Source organism: Balaenoptera borealis (assembly GCF_965194805.1).
Source record: "Balaenoptera borealis genome assembly, chromosome: X".
In the NCBI taxonomy this organism is placed as follows: domain Eukaryota; kingdom Metazoa; phylum Chordata; class Mammalia; order Artiodactyla; family Balaenopteridae; genus Balaenoptera; species Balaenoptera borealis.
Window position 1 is genome coordinate 10870840 of NC_138881.1, and position 23690 is coordinate 10894529.

Sequence of the window (23690 nt, forward strand, 5' to 3'; positions counted from 1 at the left end):
AATCCTGCTGCATCTCCTTCGGGCTCAGCAACCTCCGGGAAATTAGTACATTCTCTGAGCTTCAGTATTCTCAGGTATAAAAAAGGGATAATCATTTTTTACAGGGTTGTTGTAAATTTAAATAAAGTAATAGAAGTATCGTGTCTCATACCGTGTCTGGGATATAATAGATGCTCATAAACAATAGCTATTATTATTATTATTATTAATGATCACATCATACTACAGTCCCAACAAATGCAGAGGAACTTCTAGGGCCTGGGATATGTGGTGTTCTGAAATGTAACCACATATGCATTTCTACTTGTATTTGCATTTCTTTCCACTAACTTGTTCCCACAAGAATCGAGTAATGAAGGCAGGTATAACTACTACCATTTTCCAAATGAGAAAAACCGGGCTCAGGGAAATCCTGTCACTTGCCCAAGGTCACAACAAGTCGTAAATTGAGAGCTTTGACTCAGCCTTCTATTCTGCTTCACGTCAAACTGGAAGTAATCAAAACAGAATCTGTTTGACAACATTATAAAAGTCATTTAAAAATTAGAAGGGGACAAATGCTTTAAAATCTGCTTTGGGATGGATTTATAATGTGAATAAAACGCAGAGCTAGGAGACCTGTGGGCTTAACTTTGCTAGTATGTGCATGGCCTCGGGCCTGTGGTTCTAGACCATTGGTTCTCAAACCTTGAAGTGCATCACCATCACCTGGGCAGCTTTTTCAAATGCAGATGCATGAGCCCCAGCCCCAGAATTTCTGTTGATGCTGCGGGTCTGAAGTGGGGCCTGAGAACTTGCATTTCTGACAAGCTCGTAGGTGATGCTGTAGACCACAATGGTTCAGGTGGTCTTATTCTCCTAACGGGAGGAATTTCTGAGTCTTCCTGGCTGGGACCACAAATCAGGCCTCCACGATTCAACAACTGAAGAATCACAGATCTTTTCATTGCTGAATCACTGGGTATTTGCACATTTATAAGACTGCTTGATTTAAAATGTCAAGGGCCATTAATCTTGCAAGAGGACTTGAGGGAAACTTTAGAGTTGTATTAAGCAAGAACAGAGTTGGGAAGAAGGTGGGGGGCCTTAAAGCATAATCATGAATAAGGGGAGCCCAAGTGGCCCTGAATCCTACATAAATCTGCTGCCGTTCAAGGCATCAGCCCACTGGGAAACACCAGAAAATGTACAAGGAAGAAGTGATTGCTTTCTTCATCCTATTTATCATGCTTCTTCTCTTTGTGGATGTGGTTGGTTTCGATGAGTGTTTCTCAACCTCCGCACTAGTGATGCCGAGAACTCAGCCTCTGTGCGCCGGTGCCGAATTGAATCTCGGAGACAGAGTTTTGGGTGAAGTAGAAAAGAGTAGCTTTATTGCTTTGCCAGGCAAAGGGGGCCACAGCAGGCTCGTGCCCTTCAAAGGCTGTGTGTCCCAACCTGGGAGGATTTGGTGAGGAGTTTTATAGCAATGGTTCAAGGGCAGGGTTGCTCATAAGGATCAGGGTGTGTGTACAGGGCCTGCACTCCTTTAATCTGGCCTCAGGTGGTCTCCTGATGAGCTTCGAGGTTATCAGACTGTGGCCTTCTCTCTAGAACATCTTGCATTTGGTGAGGGTTTTACTTCTGCAGAAGAGCTTGAAGATGCTGTTCTGTGGAACAGGACCTTGAGGGGGAACCAGGACCTTGCCCCAGGGCTGTGTCTCCACATCCCCTCCGTTCCCTGATTAGCAGCTGTTTGAAAGGCTTCCGTGCCCAGGAGCCCCACAGGGTCCTGCTCAGTTTCACTAGTGACAGTTGGGGCTGAATCGCTCTTTGCTGTGGGGCTCTTCTGTGCGCTATAGGATGTTGAGCAGCACCCCGGCCTCTACCCACTGGACGCCAGTAGCGCACCCCACTTCCTTCCAACTATGACAACTCAAAATGTATCCAGACATTACCGGGTGATGTCTTTGGAGGGCAAAATCTTCACCCTCCTATCCTGGGCTGAGGACCATTGGTTTTCCATAATCAGGGGATATTTTTAATGTATCAGCGAGTCCCGCTCTGTCCTGGTGTTGGCCCAGCAGACCACAGCAGAGGTCCTCCTGCCAGGGCAACTTCACCCTGGGGGTGAGGCCTGGGTGGGCCTGAGGACCAGGTACAGCCAAGCCTACCCCAGCCGCCCGTGGTTTTGGCTTTCTTTCCTGGAATACTCAGTAAAATGATGATATTTGTGTAGATCTAAAGGCAAACAGAAAAGATAACATGGAAAAAAATGCCCCCTGAACAGTCATACCACAGTGAGAAGTAAACCTCAACTACACCTTTAAATATAAAAGACATGTCACGTTTGAACTTCCTCTTGATTTCGTTGACTTATTCGTGGACTTCATTTATTGGTGAGGCAGTTTTATTACCAATATCTCCCCCTTTAAGTCACTTTCCTCTTGGCCCGCCTTCAGTGGGGCTGAAACACTGCATAGGAGTCGTTTGTGGGCTCCAAGGTTGTTGGGTTGTCACCCACGTGCTCTCCCTGCTGAAGATGAGAGCTGGACTCCTCAAGGCCCCCCTCCAACTAGGACCCATTGTCACCCGAAAACTGGGTTCGCCTTTTGGTGGGTGTTGGACCAAAAGACACAATCAAGCCAAAGATCAGAAGAAGAAAGGATTTGTTATTACTTGCAGCACGTAAGCAGAACAGCGGGGATCTTTCCCAAAGCAGTGTCTCCCAAACAGCAAAGCTGGGAAGGTTTAAGCTAAGGGTGCATGCGTATTCATTCATGAAGGGGTTTGAGCAGAGCAGAATTCAGCATAGAGTTGGGGGCCAAGGTCGGCAGAGTCCAAGCTTTAGTTGATTGAAGTCAGGAGGGTCAACATCATCGTTCCATTCTCCATCTGGGTGGGGACCTTAGTTCCTGCTGAACTCAGAGGCTGGATCAGATTGTGATGTGCATCCCTTGAGGAGGAACTAGGACTCCGTCTTATCACTGAACTATTGTTTCTTGACTGCTTTTCCTTTGTTCCTACCTTCCCTCACTTCCCTTAAGATCATTGATTACTAAGGCCTGTTTAAGGGCAAGCATTATGGCCACGCTTAGATCACAGAATGGCTTAGGCCAAATATGGCTTCTCTTACGTCAAGAAAGCCATGCCTGGTTCTCTTTCTCCAGGGACCCCCTACCCTATCTGCTTCCACCACTTCAAGGGCTCGTGACCTGTGCAGTCACACAGGGCCCCCCACTTGGAAGGGCCCCCCACTTGGCTTACTGCTCTGTGGTCACCATCTTGAAATTCTTAATTTGTGAACAAGGGGCCCCGCATTTTCATTTTACACTGAGCCCTGCAAACGATGTAACCAGTCCCACCTTCATCCTTTGTAGAAACGTGATTCTAACTTAAGCCCCCTAGCGAAGTCTTACTGTCTATTAAGGACTCTCTGTAAGCGTAAGAACCAATTTTTAAAATAAATAACAGCAACAACAACAAAGATGACAATTTTTAAGAAGGGAAACATCTCTGGCACTTTCCAAAATAAAGATGTCTAATACTGGCCAGCAGATGTCACTCTTGCTGCGTGACAAGAGGGGATTTTTAACAGGCCAGCTCGTCTTGAAAGATTTTTGAGCCTTCAAGGGAGGCAAGTCTTCAAAGAAGCTTGATCTAAGAACTCTTATTATAACATAATGCTTTTTTCTGATGAGAATACTACCACAAACACAGGAAATTCACCACCCACCAACTCTAAGAACTGCAAATAATGATTATAACAAGGTATTAATTCGGTTAAATAAAAAATGTAACTAAATGCCACTTCTTCAGCTAGGTGGACATATTACTATATTTCTTTTTTTTTTCATTTTGGCCGTGGCGCGTGGCATGTGGGATCTTAGTTCCCCGACCAGGGGTCGAACCCATGACCCCTGCAGTGGAAGCACGGAGTCCTAACCACTGGACCGACAGGGACACATTATTTTGATACTGGCTTGTCCTTTCAAACTGGTGGTTAACACAGGGGATATGTAATATTGTGACTTACAATAAGAAGTATAATTTGGTCTTGGTCCCCATTTCTAGTAGAGAGCCACTAAAACCCTTGGAATTTCCTAAGTGAAAAGAGCGATTAAGGTGTCTTTTGTTATGTTGATGAGGTAACTTTTGGAAGCGTCTAAGGACGCGGGGGGTGGAGCGTTGGGGTGAGGGGGCGGCAGGTTGCCAGGGGAACCAACCGGCGGGTCCAGAGGTTTGGAACTTTCAGTTCCACCCCCCTGACCCCGACTTCCAGGGCGGGGCTGGAGGTTGAATCAGTTACCAATGGCCAATGGTTTAATCAATCATGACGATGTAACGAAGCTTCCATAAAAACCCTAAAGGACGGGGTATGGAGAGCTTCTGGGTGGTGAACACGGAGAGATTTGGGGAGCGGTGGGTGCTCGCAGAGGACCTGGGAGCTCCGTGCCCTTTCCCCACACCTGCCCTCTGCGTGTCTTTCACCTGGCTGCTCGCGAGTTACATCCTTTTGTAATCAACCAGTGATCTAGTAAGTAAAATGTTTCTCTGAGTTCTGTGAGCCGCTCTACCAAATTAATCGAACCCAAGGAGGGGGGCTGGGAAACTCTGGTTTACAGCCAGTCGGTCAGAAGTACAGGTAACAACCTGGGCTTGCAACTGGCATCTGAAGTGGGAGTAGGGAGGAACTACACAATAGTCTTGTGTGACTGCACCCTTAACCTGTGGGGTCTGAGGCTACCTCCGGGTAGATATTGTCGGAATTGAGTTGAATTGTAAGATGCTCAACTGGTGTCCGAACAATTGCTTGTTGGATGTGTGAGGGAACCCCCCGCCACGTTGAAACTGGGTCTCAGAACACCAAAAGAGCTTACTAAAGACATTTGCCCAGTGTGTTCCCTTATTGTCTTGAAGGGTTGGATTTGTTGCCCAAAAACAGTGTCAAAGGTTAAAGTCCAGCAGAGAATTGATGCCTTTCATTCAGGGGCTCATAGCAAAAACGGCAGAAAGAATCCAAGGTTTCCCTTGCATGTGTTTCCTAATTTGCAGGAAGGTCCCGGCTGAACATATATACCGTGTTCAAGGTACGTCATGCCTGTGTAAATAGACAGGGGTGGCGTGAGATGATTCAGTTGCTAGAAAAACTATTTGTTGCTAAGACCAAACTCCATTTTTAGGTAATGGGACGTCTGCTCAATATTAAAATGTCACTAGCACTAAGGTAACTGTTCATCATAGGAAGACATTCAAATAGCCCTCACAGTCTCTCAGATGAGTTATTTTATGTGGTGAAAGATTGGAAAGCATTCTTTCAACTTTCACCAGAATTCATTAGTGTGTGCAACACTGCGAGATCAGCAAAATTGCAGTACATAAAGCAAATACACCTGCAGACAATAATGCAAAAGTAATACGGTAATAATGCCTGGGTTTCATTAAAGAAAATGGTCTTGGTTAGTCCATCATGATCCAACAATCCCTAAGCCAGCAGCCTGGGAAGCTAGCCATCCAAGTTTCTGGGCTTGGACCAATTATCCAAGATGTATGTGCAATGGACATATAATTTATCATATGTTGTTTTGGCAAAGCCGGACAATTATGCTTACAAGAGCATGCTCAATACACAACTATATTACATCGATAAAAGATGGAAGTCTAATTAAACTACGCATAGCCGCACAAAAGCAGACTGTAGGCCTCAGTGGGTACACTCACAGAGTGGATTGGTGGGGCTAAGCATCTTCAAAGATCGCCCATTAGTGACCTCCACTTCTACTCTGCGTCAGCAGCCCCCTTCCACAGCCCCACTCTGGGTCACGTCTAACTCGTCATCGCTCCGCCCAGCCCCTTAAATCTCAATATACATCCACCCACAGTCTCCTGTCTTTGCTTCATCTCCAGCACACCTTCTCTTTGTGCTTATGGACACCCATCTGTCTTCTCCCCGTCCAGCAGCTCACTCCTGGCCTGATTTCTCTACCCAGTGCAGAGTACGTGGCTGGCCTTCAACACGTTCTCATCAACACACCCAACTTCCTTGTGCCACTGTCCTGCCGCCATATGCAATGGGCAAAGTTCCAAGCCAAGCTCCTCAGCCTGCCCTTGCGGTTTACCCCCGCGGAAGGTCATCCCACTACCCACAGTGGGGCAGCTTGGTGTCCTCACAAAAGGGCCCCAGCTTGTCCCACAGGACTGGTGGAAACTTTCCTCATGACTGTCTGAGATACTTAACACCCTTCTCAATCCCCCCACTTCACAATCTTTAACATGTGTTAAATAGATTTAATATTTCCTCTTTAATATTTAATACTCGTCACCATCCAATAAACACTTTTTGGCTAAAGAGATCGGTTCCGGGATGGACCTGGTGGCAGGCCAGAGCCAGTGTCCCACACCAAAACCATGCATAGAATGTATAAGGAACTAAGTTATATTGATGCCAAGCAGCAAAAATGTCTTTTAATAGTAGTAGGGTTGCTGCCCTGAGCTCCAGCCTAACATGATCTGAGAAGGAAGGGGGTCTAACTTTCTGGGCCCCTCTGCCCTGCTGGTCTCCTGCTGCACAGGGTCTGCTGGGTCCCCCAGCTTCAGACACATCTCTGTGAGGAAAACACAGAAGCTGCATCTCCTCGCCTACTGTGTCTCCTTGATCCTACGAATAAGCCTCAACCGGCTCGTTTGCTGGTTCTATAGAAAACTAAGTCAAGGAGTCTGAGTGATCAATCTCTCTAATCCTGTTACCTGCCCTGGCCCTGCCACCTGGCCTGGATGAGTTTCCAAGCTAATTGAGTACAATGAGGTCTGATGGGCGATCTGCTGGGGGCTTCTAGAAAAGCAGGTTCCTGTCTCAAGAAAACATTTTAATCTGTGTACACTGCAACGAACTGCCCCGGGGGCAATAAGATTGCTTCGGTGGTTTGACTTTAGTTACTCTCCGGACTGTTAGAATCACTCCCACTCCGATAGATGCTGGACACTTTCCAAACAGGTGAGTCTAAATAATCAACTGCCCTTTTTTAAAAACACATTTTATTTATTTATTTATTTATTCTGGCCGCACCGCACAGCTTGCAGGATCTCAGTTCCCCGACCAGGGATTGAACCCCGGGCCATGACAGTAGACGGGCCGAATCCTAACCACTAGGCCACCAGGGAACTCCCTCACCTTCCCTTTTAGCAGAATCCTGATGCGGTCTTGGATGTATGCAAACTCAGATAGGACCCCAGTCAAGGGTCTGCTAAAGTAATTCCTTTTATATCTGCTTTTCACGTTTTTCTGTTTCCTAATTTTTCTCCAGCAGATCTGCATTATTCTAATTAGAAAGAAAGCTACCGTGTGAGAACTCGGTTCACATCTATCCATTAGTCCTTCCACTGTTGTGGGCCTTAGTTCCTCATCGGTAAGATGAGAGGTTTGGACCCTGTGATAGTTAAATTCATTCCAACCCTGACAAACCAGAATCTGGGGACTCTAAGGAAATGGGAGTCAAGATTGAGGAGGGGGCCGCTTAAAGTAACAGTAATAATGTGGCCATAGATCTGTGTATGTTAACATGGAATGACCTCAAAATAAATTTTTAAAGGGAGGGTGCAGAATACTGCATAGTTTTTGTGTACGTACAAAGAGGCTATCTTGAATGATATGAAAGAAACCGGTTACAGTAATTCCGCTGAGTTGGGGGTGGGGACCGGCCTGGGGGTCATTTTCTACTCTTTGGTCCACTTGGAATTTTTACCAGCTGAACTACATTGCCTTCTCAAATCAAGAAAAAAGAAGTAGGAAAGTGCCGTACCAACTTCCTGCCGTTTAACTTTTTTAAAAATAAATTATTTATTTACTTATTTATTTATTTTTGGCTGCGTTGGGTCTTCGTTGCTGCGCGCGGGCTTTCTCTAGTTGCGGTGAGTGGGGGCTACTCTTCGTTGCTGTGCCGCGGGCTTCTCATTGTGGTGGCTTCTCTTGTTGCGGAGCACGGGCTCTAGGTGCACGGGCTTCAGTAGTTGTGGCTCCCGGGCTCTAGAGCGCAGGCTCAGTAGTTGTGGTGCACGGGTTTAGTTGCGCCGCGGCATGTGGGATCTTCCCCGACCAGGGCTGGAACCCGTGTCCCCTGAATTGGCAGGCGGAGTCTTAACCACTGCGCCACCGGGGAAGCCCCTGCCGTTTAACTTTATAAACATCTACAGCACTTAATATATGCTAGATATTTTCTCCGCATCCTCTCCCTTCAGTGGCACCTCAGCTTGCAAATTCGTTATCTCCATTTTACAGATGATTGTGAGAAGTTATATTACTACCTAGGGTCATTCAACTTGTGAGCCGCAGAGCGAAGATTTGGGCCTGGATCTGTTTGACTCCAGAAAACATGTTTGTATTTCCCGTGTGTTTGCACGCAGGGGGATGGAGGCCACGGGCTCTAGATGATTTTTACCCAGAGCGATGAAGGGAGCATGCGCGAGTGAGCTGCGCTGCAGCGTGTGCGCAGTGGAGGGCTTGTGGGAATCGGCTGTGCTCGGGGCCCTCGCCTGCTTCTTATTACTCGGGTGGAGCCCAGGCATTGCTACACCTGCTCTCTGCCTTCCCCTCCACATGCCGGAGGCTGCTTCCCGTGAATGCCTGTGTTTCTCGGCCTGCTGGCTGTTTTTCTGGTGGCGTGAGGATGTTGGACCCCCGCACGGACAAGCCGAAGTGTCGGACAGGGAACGTTCCGGAAGGAGCACTCAGCCAAATGGGCTGGATGGGCTTCGCAGCTCCCTTGCCTCCTGGGTTAGGCGAAGCCGCAGCCTGCCCTACGCTGGCTCCCCGAGGTCCTCGGCGGGATTGAGCCCCAGCTGCCCGCTGTGGTTGCCGATCAACCCCACCCTTTATTGTCTTCCTTCCCTTCCCAGCGGCTCCTGCGCCCCTACCGCCAAGTTTCCTGAAATCACCTCCCAGGCGAGTGGCTTGTGTTTGCATCCTCGCTTCAGGGACTGCTTCTGGAAACCGCAAACTATGGAGACAGGAAAAGCACCGTAGAGGGATGACTCCGAGAGGAGGAGCCGACCCGTCATTGTGTATTAGACTGAAGACAAGACGTCACTCATTCTCTTTGGTGCGCACATCAGATTTCCTGTCCACAGACCAGCGCGCTCCCGGACTCCGTGGGTAAGCGCAAGAAGCCCACACTTCGCATCGGAAGGTACAAGGACACGGGGACAGCTCTTGAACCTTTCTCCGGATCACTTATGGCCCGGCCACGGGGTGACCACACGGAGAGCCCTCTCTGTGATGGAGTGTTGGGCTCCAGCGCTGCCATCCCTGCCGGGGCCAGAGAGAGCAGAGGGGGGCGAGTCCGAACCCCTCTCGCTGGGGCCTTCCGCGCAGAGATGGCACGGGCACATCGCCTCTCGCCCGCCCTCCCGCCCCGAAGCCAGAGCACCCCTCCTCACCCCACACCCGACCTCTCCTTGGGCTGCCCCCGGACCCTCACCGCCTGCCTCAGGCTTCGCCAGAAACCTTGCCACCTCTTAGGAATTCTGAAAGATTCTTTCTGCTGTTCTTAGCAAAGTGTAATCAAACGTGACTGGGAATTGCCTACTTGAGTAACGGAGCAACTCAGAAAAAGACAAATGCCCAGCAATCTTGCTCTACTTGCACTGTTCCGGGCGTCATGACCTCCATCTGTGTGCGTGTTCAAGGGAAGGAAAGCTACGTGAGGATTTACACACGTGCAAGGTAACCGGGAGCGTGAGGGCTGCTGGCAATTAAGGCAGATTGTTTTCACGTGGGTGGCAAAGCTTATGGCGCTAAATATTGCTTGTTTTTCATTGTCTCTTACTTGGAATTTGGGTCAGATTGAAGTGTGAAAGTGAGATGGCAGATGGATTTAACAACTCTTTCCTTATTCCCACTGACTGTGCTCTCGTGCGCTAATACCTCCAGACTATAAATTAAGCCTGGAATTTTCTATCGGGCCTGTCCCAGATGCTTGGTCTCATCTCGATTCAGATTAATTCGGTTGTTGACTGTTAAGGAGAGCTCTCTCTACTGACCTCACATTTCTCTTCAAGGTAGACCCTTGCAGTTCTCAAAGGCTCAAAGACTTTTGGTATTTTTATCTTCTTGGTCACTATCTCATCAAACTGTCCACTTGATCACTACTCAGGGGTTTGTCCTTCATAGCACCTTTCTAATTCACATTTCCACCGTCTCTGCCTCTTAACATGAGCACAGAAGATGATTGGTTTATGTGGAATCTTGTACTAGCATCCTGGTGGATTTCCTTACTGGAGATGGAGTACGTCCTGAAGAGCAGGGTCATATTAATCTTCAAAAATGCTTGGGAATTCCCTGGTGCTCCAGTGGTTAGGACTCGGCGTTTTTACTGCTGTGGGCCTGGGTTCAATCCCTGGTCGGGGAACTAAGATCCCACATGCCTTGCGGTGTGGCCAAAAAAAAAAACAAAAACAAAAAAAACTACTCTCTTAGCAACTTTCAAATATACAACACATTATTATTAACTGAAGTTACCATGCTGTACATCATGTCCCCATGATTTGTTTACTTTATAGCTGAAAGTTTGTACCTTTTGACTCCTGTCACCCATTTTGCCTACCCCCTACCCCAGCCTCTGGCAACCAAGCTGTTCTCCATATCTGAGTTCAGGTTTTTTGTTTTGGGTTTTGTTTTTTTTTTAATATTCCACATATAAGTGAGATAATATGGTCTTTGTCTTTCTCTAACAGTTCATTTAGCATAATGCCCTCAAGGTCCATTCATGTTGTCATAAATGGCAAGATTTCCTTCTTTTTATGGCTGAATAATATTACGTTATATATATGTATGTAGTATGTGTATATATATATATATGTATATATATATCATATTTTCTTATCCATTCATCTATCAGTGGACATGTAGGTTGCTTCCATGTCTTGGCTATTGTAAATAATACTACATTGAACGTGTGGGTGCATACATCTTTTCAAGTTAGTGTTTTCATTTCCTTTGGATAAATACCCAGAAGTAGAATTGCTGGATTATATGGTAACCCTATTTTTAATTTTTTGAGGAACGTCCATACTGTTTTCCATAGTGGCTGCACTAATTTACATTCCCACTGATGGTGCACAAGGGTTCCCTTTTTTCCACATTCTTGCCAACACTTGTTATTTCTTGTCTTTTTGATGATGGTCATTCTAACAGGTGTGAAGTGATATCCCGTGGTTTTGATTTGCATTTCCTGATGATTAGTGATGTTGAGCAGCTTTTCATGCACCTCTTGGCCATCTGGATGTCTTCTTTGGGAAAATGTCTATTCACAACCTCTACCTATTTTTTAATTGTGTTTTGTTTTGTTGCTTTTGAGTTACATGAATTCTTTTTGTATTTTGGATATTAATCTCTTATCAGAGACATGATTTGCAAATATTTTCTCCTGTTCAGTAGGTTGCCTTCTCATTTTGCTGATAGTTTCCTTTGCTGTGCAGAAGCTTTTTAGTTTGATGTAGTTCCACTTCTTTTTGATTTTGTTGCCTTTACTTTTGAAGTTAGGTCCAAAAAATCATTGCTAAGACTGATATCAAGGAGTTTATCACCTGTTTTCTTCTGGGAGTTTTATGGTTCCAGGTCTTACGTTCACCTTTTTAATTCACTTTGAGTTAATTTTGTGTATGGTGTAAGACAGTGATCAAGTTTCATCTTTTGCATGTGGCTGTCCAGGTTTTCCAATACCATTTGTTGAAGAAACTATCCTTTCCCCATTGTAAATTCTTGGCTCCTTTGTTGTAAATTAATTGACCATATATGCATGGGTTTATTTCCGGATGCTCTATTCTGTTCCATTGATTAATATATCTGTTTTAATGCCAGTACCATACTATTTTGATTACTATAGTTTCGTAATACAGTTTGAAATCAGAAAGCGTAGTGCCTCCAGCTTTGTTCTTCTTTCTCAAGATTGCTTTGCCTATTTGGGGTCTCTTGTGGTTTCATACAAATTTGGGGCTCGTTTATTCTATTTTTGTGACAGTGCCTTTTAGTTTCTCTTGATTTCTTCTTTGATCCGTTGGCTCACTAGTCCATTGGTTCAGGAGCGAGTTGTTTAATCTCCACGTATTTGTGAATTTTCCAGTTTTCTTCTTGTAATTAATTTCTAGTTTCATACCATTGTGGTCAGAAAAGATGCTTGATATAATTTCAATCTTAATTTATTGATTTGTTCTGTGACCTAATATATGATCTGTCCTGGAGAATGCTCTATGTGTGCTTGAGGAGAATGTGTATTCTCTTGCTTTAAGATGGATTGTTCTGTATATGTCTGTTAAAGTCCATCTGACCTAATGTGTCATTTAAGGCTGTTGTTTCCTTATTGATTTCCTGTCTGGATGATCTATTCATTGATAAAAGTGGAGTATCAAAGTCCCCTACTGTTATTGGATTGCTCTCTATGTCTCCCTTCAGGCTGTTAATATTTGCTTTATATATTTAGGTGCTCCTGTGTTGAGTGCATAAATATTTACAAATGTTATATCTTCCTGTTGGATTGACCCCTTTATCATTATATCAATATAATGACCTTTTTTTGTCTCTTATTACAGTCTTTGTCTCAAAGTCTAGTTTGTCTACAGCCTTTGTCTAAAAGTCTATTTTGTCTGATATAAGTATAGCTACCCCAGCTTTCTTTTGGTTTCCATTTGCACGTAATATCTTTTTCCATCCCTTCACTTTCAGTCCAAGTCTTCCCAACAGCCTACAAAGCCCTATGATACCTCTCTAAGCTCCTCACCTACAGTGCCCCAGCTCAGTCTTCTCCAGCCACACCAACTTTCCTGCTATTCGACACACTCCCAAATAGAACATTTTTTTTTTTTTACTGTTAAGATTTTTTTTAATCAAAGCATAGTTGATGTACTATACTATATACGTTACAGGTGTACAATATAGTGATTCACAATTTTTAAAGGTTATATCCCATTTATAGTTACTACAAAACATTGGCTATATTCCCTGTGTTGTACAATATATCCTTATAGCTTTATTTTTGAAATATTTATTTATTTATTTTATTATTTATTTTGGCTGCACCGGTCTTCATTGAAGCATGCGGGATCCTTTGTTGCAGCATGTGGACTTCTTAGTTGCAGCATGTGGACTTCTCAGTTGTGTCATGCGGACTCTTAGTTGTGGCATGCATGCGGAATCTTGTTCCCCGACCATGGATCGAACCCAGGCCCCCTGCATTGGGAGCGCAGAGTCTTACCCACTGGACCACCAGGGAAGTCTCCCTTTTACCTTATTTTATACATAATAGTTTGTACCTCTTAATCCCGTAACCCTATATTGCCCCTCGCCTCTTCCCTCTCCCCAGTGGTAACCACTAGTTTGTTCTCTATATCCGTGAGTCTGCTTCTTTTTTGTTATATTCACTAGTTTGTTGTATTTTTTTAGATTTCACATAAAAGTGATACAATACAGTATTTTTCTTTCTCTGTCTGATGTATTTCACTTGGCATAATACCCTCCAAATCCATCCATATTATTGCAAATGGCAAAACTTCATTATTTTTCATGGCTGAGTAATATTCCATTGTATACATATATCTTCTTTATCCATTCATCTGTTGATGGACACTTAGGTTGTCTTCCATATCTTGGCAATTTTAAATAATGCAATAATGCTGCTCTGAACATTTAGGTGCATATATCTTTTTATATTAGTGTTTTTGTATTTTTCGGATATATACTCAGGAGTGGAACTGCTGGGTCATATGGTAGTTTTTTTGCTTTTTGTTTTGTAGTTCTGCTTTTAGTTTTTTGACTAAAAATTAGTTCTATTTTTTAGTTTTTAGTTCTATTTTTAGATTTTTGTTTTCCCACCAAAGAACTTTTGTTCTAGCTGTTTCCTCTTGTTGCTTAGAATATTCCTGTGGCAGCCTGCCTCCAAGATGGCCCCCAGTGAATCTCACCTGCTGGTATTCATGCCTTTGTGTAGTCCTCTTCCATGCTGAGTAGAGCTGACCTGTGTAACCAATAGGATATTGCAGCAGTGACGGCCTGTGACTTCTTAGGCTCAGTCATAAAAGACATTCTGACTTCTGTCTTGTCCTCTCTTGGATCCCTGTCTCTGGGGGGAAACTGGTCACCTAGTCATGAGGATACTCAAGCAGCCCTATGGGGGGTCCGAATGGTCAGGAACTGAGGCCTCCTGCCAACAGCCAGCCATGTGGGTGAGCCCCCTTGGAAGTGGGTCCTCCTTCTCTAGGCAAGTCTTTGCATGACTGTAGTCCCAGCTAACATCTTGACTGCAACCTTGGGAGATATCCTGAGTTAATTAAGCTGCTTCTGAATTCCGGACCACAGGAACTATGAGATAATAAATGTTCATTGTTGTTTTAAGCTTCTAAGTTTTGGGGTGATTTGTTTTCGAGCAGTAGTTAATACAGTTCCTCCCCTAGATACCGACTTGGTTAATTCCCTCACCTCTTTCAAATCTTTTCTCAAATCTCGCTCATCCAATGAGTTCTACCCTGATCTCTCAATTGAAATCTGTGCCTACTCTCTTGCTCTGCCCCCCCAAATCATGATTCCTCTATACCCTGCTCTAATTTTCTTTTTCTCATAGCACTTATCACCTTCTAAAATGACATCTAACTTACATGTCAATTATGTTTATTCTTGTTTGTATCTTCCCTCTCTTATAACACAACTTATTTGAACACAAGGCTCTTTATCTGTTCTATTCACTGATGTAACCCAAAAACCTAGAAAAGTGTCTGGCACTTAGTAAGTGCTCAAGAAATGTTTGATAATCACTCTGATCAAAACTCTTCAGTGGCTCTCCAGGGCCTGTAGAATAAGGTCAAAGCTATATAATTTACAAGATCCTCCCCAACAGGCCTTCTCTTTCTTCAAGCCTACTTCTTGCTTTTTGCTTCTTTCTGATACATACCCTCCCTTTTAGCCAAACTCACCTGCACACTATCTCTGCCTTTACTTGTATCCTTCGCTCACAATACTCCCAAGACCATCTTGGCATAGGAAAATCTGACCTACCCATTCTGCTCTTGCCTCATCCATAAAGACGGTCTTGGCTCCTTTCAGCAAGAAGAGATTTTTTTTGTCCTTCTGTGAACTTGCTCAGTGCCTGGAGACCCCCTAAGGTTTACACTTTACTTATATTGCCTTTAAAACTAATTATATGTATATGGACTGCCAGCATGTTGACAGCAAAGAACCATTCACCATTCTAATTCAATTCAGAAACACTTATTGAGCACCTACTAAATGGTAGTCACCTTGTTAAGAACTGGGATACAAAAGAAAAGAATGGGGGTACAAAATGGGTAAGGAAATGCCCCAATCCTCAGTGTTTTGTGCAGAAGAGAGACTGTGGCCATGATGAAAGCAGCAAAGCAGCGAAGGAAAATGAGCCTGTGAAGGACATGAGAACTAGCAGCTAAAGGGGCAGACAGACAGCCAGAGGCTGGCGGGAAACCGTGGAAAGCAGGTGACTTGAGGAAGCAATAATCAACAATGAGCAATGCCACAGGGAGGTCAGGGCAGGGGAGGGCTGAAAAGCACCCCCTGGGTGGCAGTGAGGAGGTCACCTTTAGTGTGGAGGATCCCATCAAGATGCTCCCTGCTCATATTTCCAGGGCACGCAGGAAGTCTACATTTCCCAGACTTCCTTGCAGTTCGCTTGGGTGGGCCATGTGACTGATTGCTGACCAATGGGATGAGGGAGGAAGTGATGTATACCCAGTCATAAAAATTCCTGCACAATCCTTTACTACCTCTCAGCTTGCTGGCTGGCAGGATGCAAAGGATCCAGCACAGAACTTCAAGACAGCCCCAAGGCGGGGCCACAGGCTAGAAGGAACCTGGACCTCTGAGTCACCACATGGAGGACAGCTGCCCAAGAGAGCCATTCAGCCTGCATGGGACTATGACAGGGCAAGAAATAAATGTTTATTATGTCAAGCCCCTGAGAACTGGAGGCTGTTTGTTACTGCAGCTAGTGTTAATTGTCTTGATATATAGTGACATGGTAAAGAAGAATTTTAACAGTGGAGGGAATAGTGGCCAGACTGTTGTGGGCTTCGAAATAAAGGGTGGGGGGCAGGGAAGTGGTGATGATCTGGACAATCTCCAGAGGGGAACTCAGCTATAAAGTGTCATTTGCGAACATTTCCAGCAGCTGAGGGAATGAGTGCTTCAGCTTTGAGGAGTGAAAGTGGAGGTTCTGGCTTGGTGTTCTTTCTTTCATTTTACTTTTTTTTTAATTTTTAAAATTTATTTTATTCAAGTATAGTTGATTTACAATGTGTTAATTTCTACTATACAGCAAAGTGATTCAGTTATACACACACATATACATATATGTATATATAGATATTCTTTTTCATATTCTTTTCTATTATGATAATCGGATATTGAATATAGTTCCCTGTGCTCTACAGTAGGTCCTTGTTGTTTGTCCATTCTATATATAATAGTTTGCATCTGCTAACCCCAAACTCCCAATCCAAACGTCCCCCAACCCCCTCCTGCTTGGCAACCAGAAGTCTGTTCTCTACATCTGTGAGTCTGTTTCATAGATAAGTTCACTTGTGCCATATTTTAGATTCCACATATAAGTGAGATCATATGGTATTTGTCTTTCTTTTTCTGACTTCACTTAGTATGATAATCTCTAGGTCCATCCGTGTTGCTGCAAATGGCATTATTTCATTCTTTTTTACTTCATTTTAAAAATTTTCATTCTTTTCTAGTATTCCATGGTATATATGTACCACATCTTCTTTATCCATTCATCTGTCGATGGACATTTAGGTTGTTTCCATGTCTTGGCTATTGTGAATAGTGCTGCTGTGAAAATAGGGGTGCACGTTATCTTTTTGAATTATAGTTTTGTCTGGATATATGCCCAGGAGTGGGATTGCAGGAGCATATGGCATCTCTATTTTTAGTTTTTTGAGGAACCTCCATACTGTTTTCCATAGTGGATGCACCAATTTACATTCCCACCAACAGTGTAGGAGGGTTCCCTTTTCTCCACACCCTCTCCAGCATTTGTTATTTGAAGATTTTTTTTAATCATGGCCATTCTGACTGGTGTGAGGTGGTACCTCATTGTAGTTTTGATTTGCATTTCTCTAATAATTAGAAATGTTGAGCATTTTTTCATGTACCTGTTGGCCATCTGTATGTCTTCTTTGGAGAAATGTCTATTTAGGTCTTCTGTCCATTTTTCGATTGGGTTGTATTTGTTGTTGTTGAGTTGTATGAGCTGTCTGTATATTTTGGAAATTAAGCCCTTGTCGCTTGCATCATTTGCAGATATTTTCTCCTAGTCCATAGGTTGTCCTTTTTGTTTGATTTATGGTTTCCTTTGCTGTACAAAAGCTTGTAAGTTTGATTAGGTCTCGTTCGTATATTTTTTATTTTATTTCTATTGCCTTGGGAGACTGACCTAAGAAAACATTGGTACGATTTGTGTCAGAGAATGTTTTGCCTGTGTTCTCTTCTAGGAGTTTTATGGTGTCATGTCTTATATTTAAGTCTTTATGGCTTGGTGTTCTTAATATATCGATGTAGCAAGAGCTTCCTCATTCTTTTTCACAGATGTAGAGCGTTCCATTGTGTGAATGTACAGTAGTTTATTAGTTACTTATCATTCATCATTTAAACTGTTTAACATCTTTTGCTGTTTTAAATATGTAGCATACATTCTATCAAAATTTTAATATTCTATAATATGTATCTTTACATTTATCAATTTCATGGACTTCAGATTTTACTATTTGTGCAATGAGAAAATATTGATGGATTTGAAGTAAAAGAGAGAAATTATGCCATTTATTTTTTCCAGTGAGGTCACCTAGATTGAAAGCAAAGAACCTGAAAACAAGCCAGTGAGATAGATGGAGAATGACCCAAAAAAGAACAGAAAAAGATAAAAGTTACTTTTATTAAGAAGTTTGGCTACGTGTCAAAACAGAGAAATAGCCTTCTTACTGCAATTCTCAATAATTGAGTTTGTGTCATGAAATAAAGGAGTTTCCCTGAGACTGTCTGAGCTTCTAGAATTTGGAGCACATGCTGCCTTCTGCAAATTGCCGGGGTGGGCCCTCTCCAGAGAGAGAAGCCAGCTGTGTTCTTTCATCATATGGTTTCCATACCATAGGTGGTCGGTCAGTCTATTACTTAGCAGACACAAGGGCCAATCAACATGTAGAACCTCGTCTTATCAAAACCCCAGTTCTGAAAGTTTGAAGACTTACAGTCTGGCTTTTTCCAAGTTCTAAAAGCAATGGAGGGCTGGCAGCAATCCCATGAAAACGATCTCCTTAAGTCACCAGAAGAAGGTTTAAGTGCCTAAATTCTTGCCAGTGTCTATTCAATTTATGCAGGGCTTGCTTAATATTTAATGGACGCCTTGAAGAGAATTGCATGGAGAAGGCTTTGCTGGGGGTGGGAGTTGGGGTCCGGCAATAGGGCAGTAGTTCTTCATTTCTTTTACCACTGCACTGTTTTATTTTAGAAAAATTTTTTTTCAACTCACTGACACATCTGTTGGCCACATGAAGGTCAAGTCCAGATCAGTATGAATTAGAATAATTTTGCCTCTATCTCAGGAAATTAGGTAATTAAAATACAGGCAAACTTCAGGAAAATTTTCTCTGTTCTTAGACATATTAGTACTAGTGTCTGATTAATGAGCCTCGGATCTGAGTATCGGGGCCCTTGTGTGCTCTTGGCTCTTACCAGCATGCTGCTTCCTGTGAGAAACGTGGAGAGTTCAAATCCCTTGCGGTTCCAAATAAGCTCACATGTGTTAAGGAACCAAAGCTCTCATTTTTAACTGCTCAAGTGGAGACCACCCAGGCCTGGGAGAACTGCTGGGGTCCAGCGTCTCAGATGTGGGATTATAATTATTCAGAGGATATTTGCACTTGTTTTTTTCTTAGTTTATGAAGTTAACTCGATATGCAATCTGAAATCGTTTCTCTGAGCTGTCAGCAGTGGCCGCGGGCCTGGCCTGGTTCAGGTGATGCCATCCTTGGAACATGTAACCAGTGTCCCCTTTTCTAATCAGGTGTGTGTGTGGGGACATGGGCTGAATGAGTTCAGCTCAGTCACTTGTCACTCTTGTCAGCCCTGGAAACACAAAGTGTTGATTCCTTACTCTCCACATCCTGCCCCTGACCCTGAATCCAAGTGGGGCCCCAGTTCAGGATCCCATGGATGACTCATTTACTCAGCTGGCCTCCTGAGGCAAGAAAAGAAATTGGTGGCCGCTTTCAAAACTTTCACAGCAAGGCAGAGTGAATATTTTTGTTGATGATAATCTATATTAAATCACATTCTAGAGAGCTCCTACTTACTGAGCTCTTATTCTAGAAACTGAGAACTTGGGAAGCGAAGTGTGAAATAATGCTTGCATTGTAAGCAAACCAGATCCTATAAATCTTTCTGTCCCACCCCAGGGCCTGAGAGAGGAAAGAGGCCTTCCTGGGTCAAAGGGACCACTGATATGCCTCGTCACAACTGTAGATCAAAAAATAGCTTTACATTCTGGTCCCAAAATATGGTCGCTACCCTTCTACCCCCTCTACACCCAGGTAGATAGTAAATGAGCGAAAACTCAACCTACTACTTCAGAAAAGTTACTAGTCTGTTTTCAATGATGTTTATCCATTACAGCTTCATCTTGGGGCAGAAATAGTGACTCTTAGTGCTACTGTAAGAGAATTTGAGATACTTATTAAATATTGCTGAAATAACATTAGACCGTGTGATAGTGAGTCACAGCAGTTAAACCAGTCCAATTTCCCCCCATCTCTGTATCAGCTCCTGTTCCGTAAGGGCAGCCAGCAAACCGTGATGAGGCTCTTTGGTCTCTATTTCCCTCTATGATCAGGAACACTTTTCACCATGTGATGGCCTGAGATTTTAGGGTTATTCTCCTCTGTTTCTTTTTCTGCTTTCTTTTTATAAAATTAATTAATTAATTAATTAATTAATTTGGCTGCGCTGGGTCTTAGTTGCAGCACGCGGGATCTTCGTTGCGGCATGCGGACTCTCAGTTGCGACATGCGGGATCCAGTTCCCCGACCAGGGATTGAACCCGGGCCCCCTGCATTGGCAGCGCAGAGTCTTAGCCACTGGACCGCCAGGGAAGTCCCTCTTTTTCTACTTTCTTGATGGCTCTACCCTTACTCTTCTCTGCACAGGCAGCCTCGATTCCCTCAGGGAAGTGACGATACAGGCAAAAGCAACTAAACACAAGTGGCCAAAGTTTTGAGTTTGAAAAGTGCAGACCTGGGTATGATACAAAGATCTGGAAGAAGGCACAGCAAAGATGGGCGCAGTTGCCTTGTGATCAGACTTAGAGAAGCTTATCTGGGATGCGGGGGAGGAAGAGAGTCAGAAGTTAATCGAGAATCATTTAGATGCCTCTGGGTCCCTGAGGAAGCCTGTGTCCTTGACCAGCCAAGTCAGGGAAGAGAGGAGGAAATCACTGAAGACCGGCCTAGTTTGGGCATCTTAAGGTGAAGGGGAGGTGTGCTCTGTCCGTGGTTAAAGCTGAGGTGGGCAGGGAGAGCCCAGGGCTCCCTGTATCCAGCTTGCTGTGGGAGCAGAAAAGACAGCAATTTGTTGTGTCTACAGGAAGTGTAAGGCAGCCTCCAAGAGTTTCTCAGAGCCCTGACTTGGCCAAGAATGGCAGAATGTTCCCCAGTGCCAAGGAGGGTTGTGCTCATGGTACTACCAGCCAGTGGACCTCAAAAGGCCTTGAAGTTGGAAACGAGGCCAGACAGGATGGGGACAGGAATGGCCAAAGACCAGAGGAGAATCAGGCCGGCTCGGTGGGTACCAGGAAGAAGGGCCACAGCGGAAAGATGATCCCTATGTAGAGGCAGCACAAGATGGCAGAGTGAGTTTCTATCCTCTAGGAAGAAGGACCCAAGGGAGGTTAAATTCCATTACTTGAAGTTTTATTGGTGCTAAGAGTCATACCAGAAATCTAGAAGTACTTGAGTTCCTGGAGAAGACAGATTGGAGCGGATGGGCGACAAAGAGAGCTGCCTTCTTTCTCACCATGCCATGAGCTGTGTCCTGAGGACAAACGACTGATGGCAAGCAACAGCGGAAGGAGAGGAAAGATGCAGAGAACACGTGGAAAGAAGAAAGAGAGGCTAAGAATGCAGCACAGCGCTTAATGTGTCCCAGACACGGGAGCGAAAGGCGGTGGGAGGAGAAGAAAGCGGCGTGAAAACAGCGAGGAGGAAGCAGGGGGTCAAGGGCACGTGGACCTGCGGGACCTGATTACTTTGAACTCACCCTCAATGCCAGCTCTGAAGAGCTGGGTCATTGAGATGTTTACTCAGAGTGGAGACACATTTTATACCAGGAGAAAGGGAGAGTTCTCCGTGACTAGGGTGTCCATGTAATTCATCTTCTAAACTAGGACTCTTTTGAGTGTGGAAGGGAGTGCCAGGCGGGTGAGACACTCGGACATATGGCTACCCGCTCCAGGCCTGTGACAGACAAGCAGGGACTGGCCATCTAAGGGAAACGGCTACGTGTGGGTTCATTTTCAAATTCATGAATTGGCACTTGAGGTTAGCTTTGCCCCAGAACTCCACTAATACCTAGTCCGCTCTCAGTAAAGACTGTCTACCGAACCAACCAATATACCTTACTCTCTTGTCATTCTTATCGAAACTGGAAATTAAGGGAATTCCCTGGCGGTCCAACGGTTAGGACTCTGTGCTTCCACTGCGGAGGGCTTGGGTTCGCGTGGCGCGGCCACAAAAAAAAATTAAGTAAATAAATAGGAAATTGATTTACCATTACTTCCTGAGTTAAGGAAAGTAATTCTCAAAAGCATCCCTTGGGGGGGAAAAGGGAGTCATCTTATATTTGAGTTCGTATGAAGTCTTTCATGTCACAAGATCATCCCTAAATTATTTTAACAACAAAATATTTTTAGTGGAAGGCATATTAGCCTGAAATGACCTCAGTCAGTACTGATTTGGGATACCTGTAGAAGTCGCTTTTACTCATATCAACTCATCATTTCTCTGAAAACACCTATGAGTAGGTATTGATACTATATCCCCCATTTTGCAGAGGAGAAAACTGAGGCACAGAAAGGCTCGGTGCCCTGCCCTGGGTCGTAGACAGTAGAGTGGGAGGGCCAGGGTAGTGCCACAGCAGGCTGGCTCTGAAGCCCCTGCACCATGCTGCCTCTTGCAATCACTGTCAGTGCATGTCAGTGTGAACAAGCCTTTCTAGAAGCTCTTCAAACGCAATGGAATACATCATTAAGTCTGAAGATCACAAATGTCTACCCAGTGAATGAAGAAAACATGACGGAGAATAAAATGTTCAGTGGCCCCAAGATATAAGTGGCTGTATCTCAAAGCAACTTAGAAGGATGATGGAAACCTGGAAGATTCTTTTAGGCGATTCCAAAAGTGCCTTCCAGAATGAAAAAGACATCAGTATTGGAAGGTGCATGTGGAGAATCTGAATGAAATATCTTTCATAAAATGGGAGCGGTGAAAAATTCTAAAAGTAGTGTTTTATATTACATGTGTATTTAAATATATTTAATGTTACTAAATAAGTAGTTCTCAACTGGGGGCAGTGTTGCCCCCTAGGGGACATTTGACAATATCCGGAGACATATTTTGTCGTCACAACATGGTAGGGGCAGGGAGGCGCTACTAGAATCTAGTGGGTAGAGGCCAAGGGTGCTGCTCAGTGAGCTTCTGTTCTAATTCTGTGTCTCTAAACCCCATAACACTCAGCCTGGAGAATGAACACTTCACAGGGCTGTGATGGCACTTGTGATTGGATATAACCCACAGGTGACGTAGGAAAATGCTTCTCAAACACGTCCTCGACACTAGTTGTATGAAACATTCCTAAAGAATGGCTTGCGTGGTCTTATGATTTGGGAAAATGCTGTATACCAAATTCTCCCTTGTACCTTGGCAACGGACACTTTGTGTAAGTCTCGGAGAAGTTCTGGAAAATACTGGGTTTTGTTTAATCCCAAACTTCCCGAATTTAGTTGATCACGGAGCCTTTAAAAAAATTTCTAATGGGTAGAGGGCAGCGGTGCTTCTCGTGTTGTCATGCTTGACTGTTTACATGTTGAAATGTGTTTTATGAAGAATTACTTTCATTTTATTACTTTCTGTATGACCTTTAGAGCAGTATACTGGTTTTCTTTGGGGGTGGGATGGGGGGAGGTATATGAAGGTTATACTGTCTGTGAATTTCATGTGAGGATAGGACAGTGGGCGCTGTAAACAATCTGTCAGAAGAAGGTATGGCTCCAGTCAGGTGGAGAACCACTGCCGAGCAGCGAGCTTCGGCACAAAGGAGAGCGATGGTCCAGGCTACACCCTCCATCACGGATGAGCCCAAAGGAAAGGAGAGAACATGGGCTGTGGAGTCCTGCTGAGGTCGCAGCATCACAGAGCAGAGCTGGAAGCCACCCAATTCCTCTAGCGCCACCTCCCACTTTACAGACAAGGAAACTGAGATTCCGCCAGGTAACATGTCTTGCCCAAGGGCCCTCTCAGTCGCCACAAAATGAAGGGTCTTCTTGTGCACTCCTTGAGTGGATGAACAGAAAGTTCCTGAAGCAAGTATTGTCTCATCGTATTGTTTCCGCAGAATTTACTATGTCGGTTCATGTTCACAAATC

General features: G+C 44.3%; 1 pseudogene across 1 annotated transcript in view; it reads left to right on the forward strand.

Annotated features, from left to right (window-relative positions):
* The first annotated feature begins 8572 nt into the window (after window positions 1–8572).
* LOC309620924 (aldo-keto reductase family 1 member B10-like) overlaps window positions 8573–23690 on the forward strand; it is a 164575-nt pseudogene continuing 149457 nt past the window's right edge. The window contains exons 1-2 of the transcript XR_014249865.1: window positions 8573–8917; window positions 9103–9161. The product of XR_014249865.1 is annotated as an aldo-keto reductase family 1 member B10-like (transcript). The remainder of the gene's footprint in view (window positions 8918–9102; window positions 9162–23690) is intronic.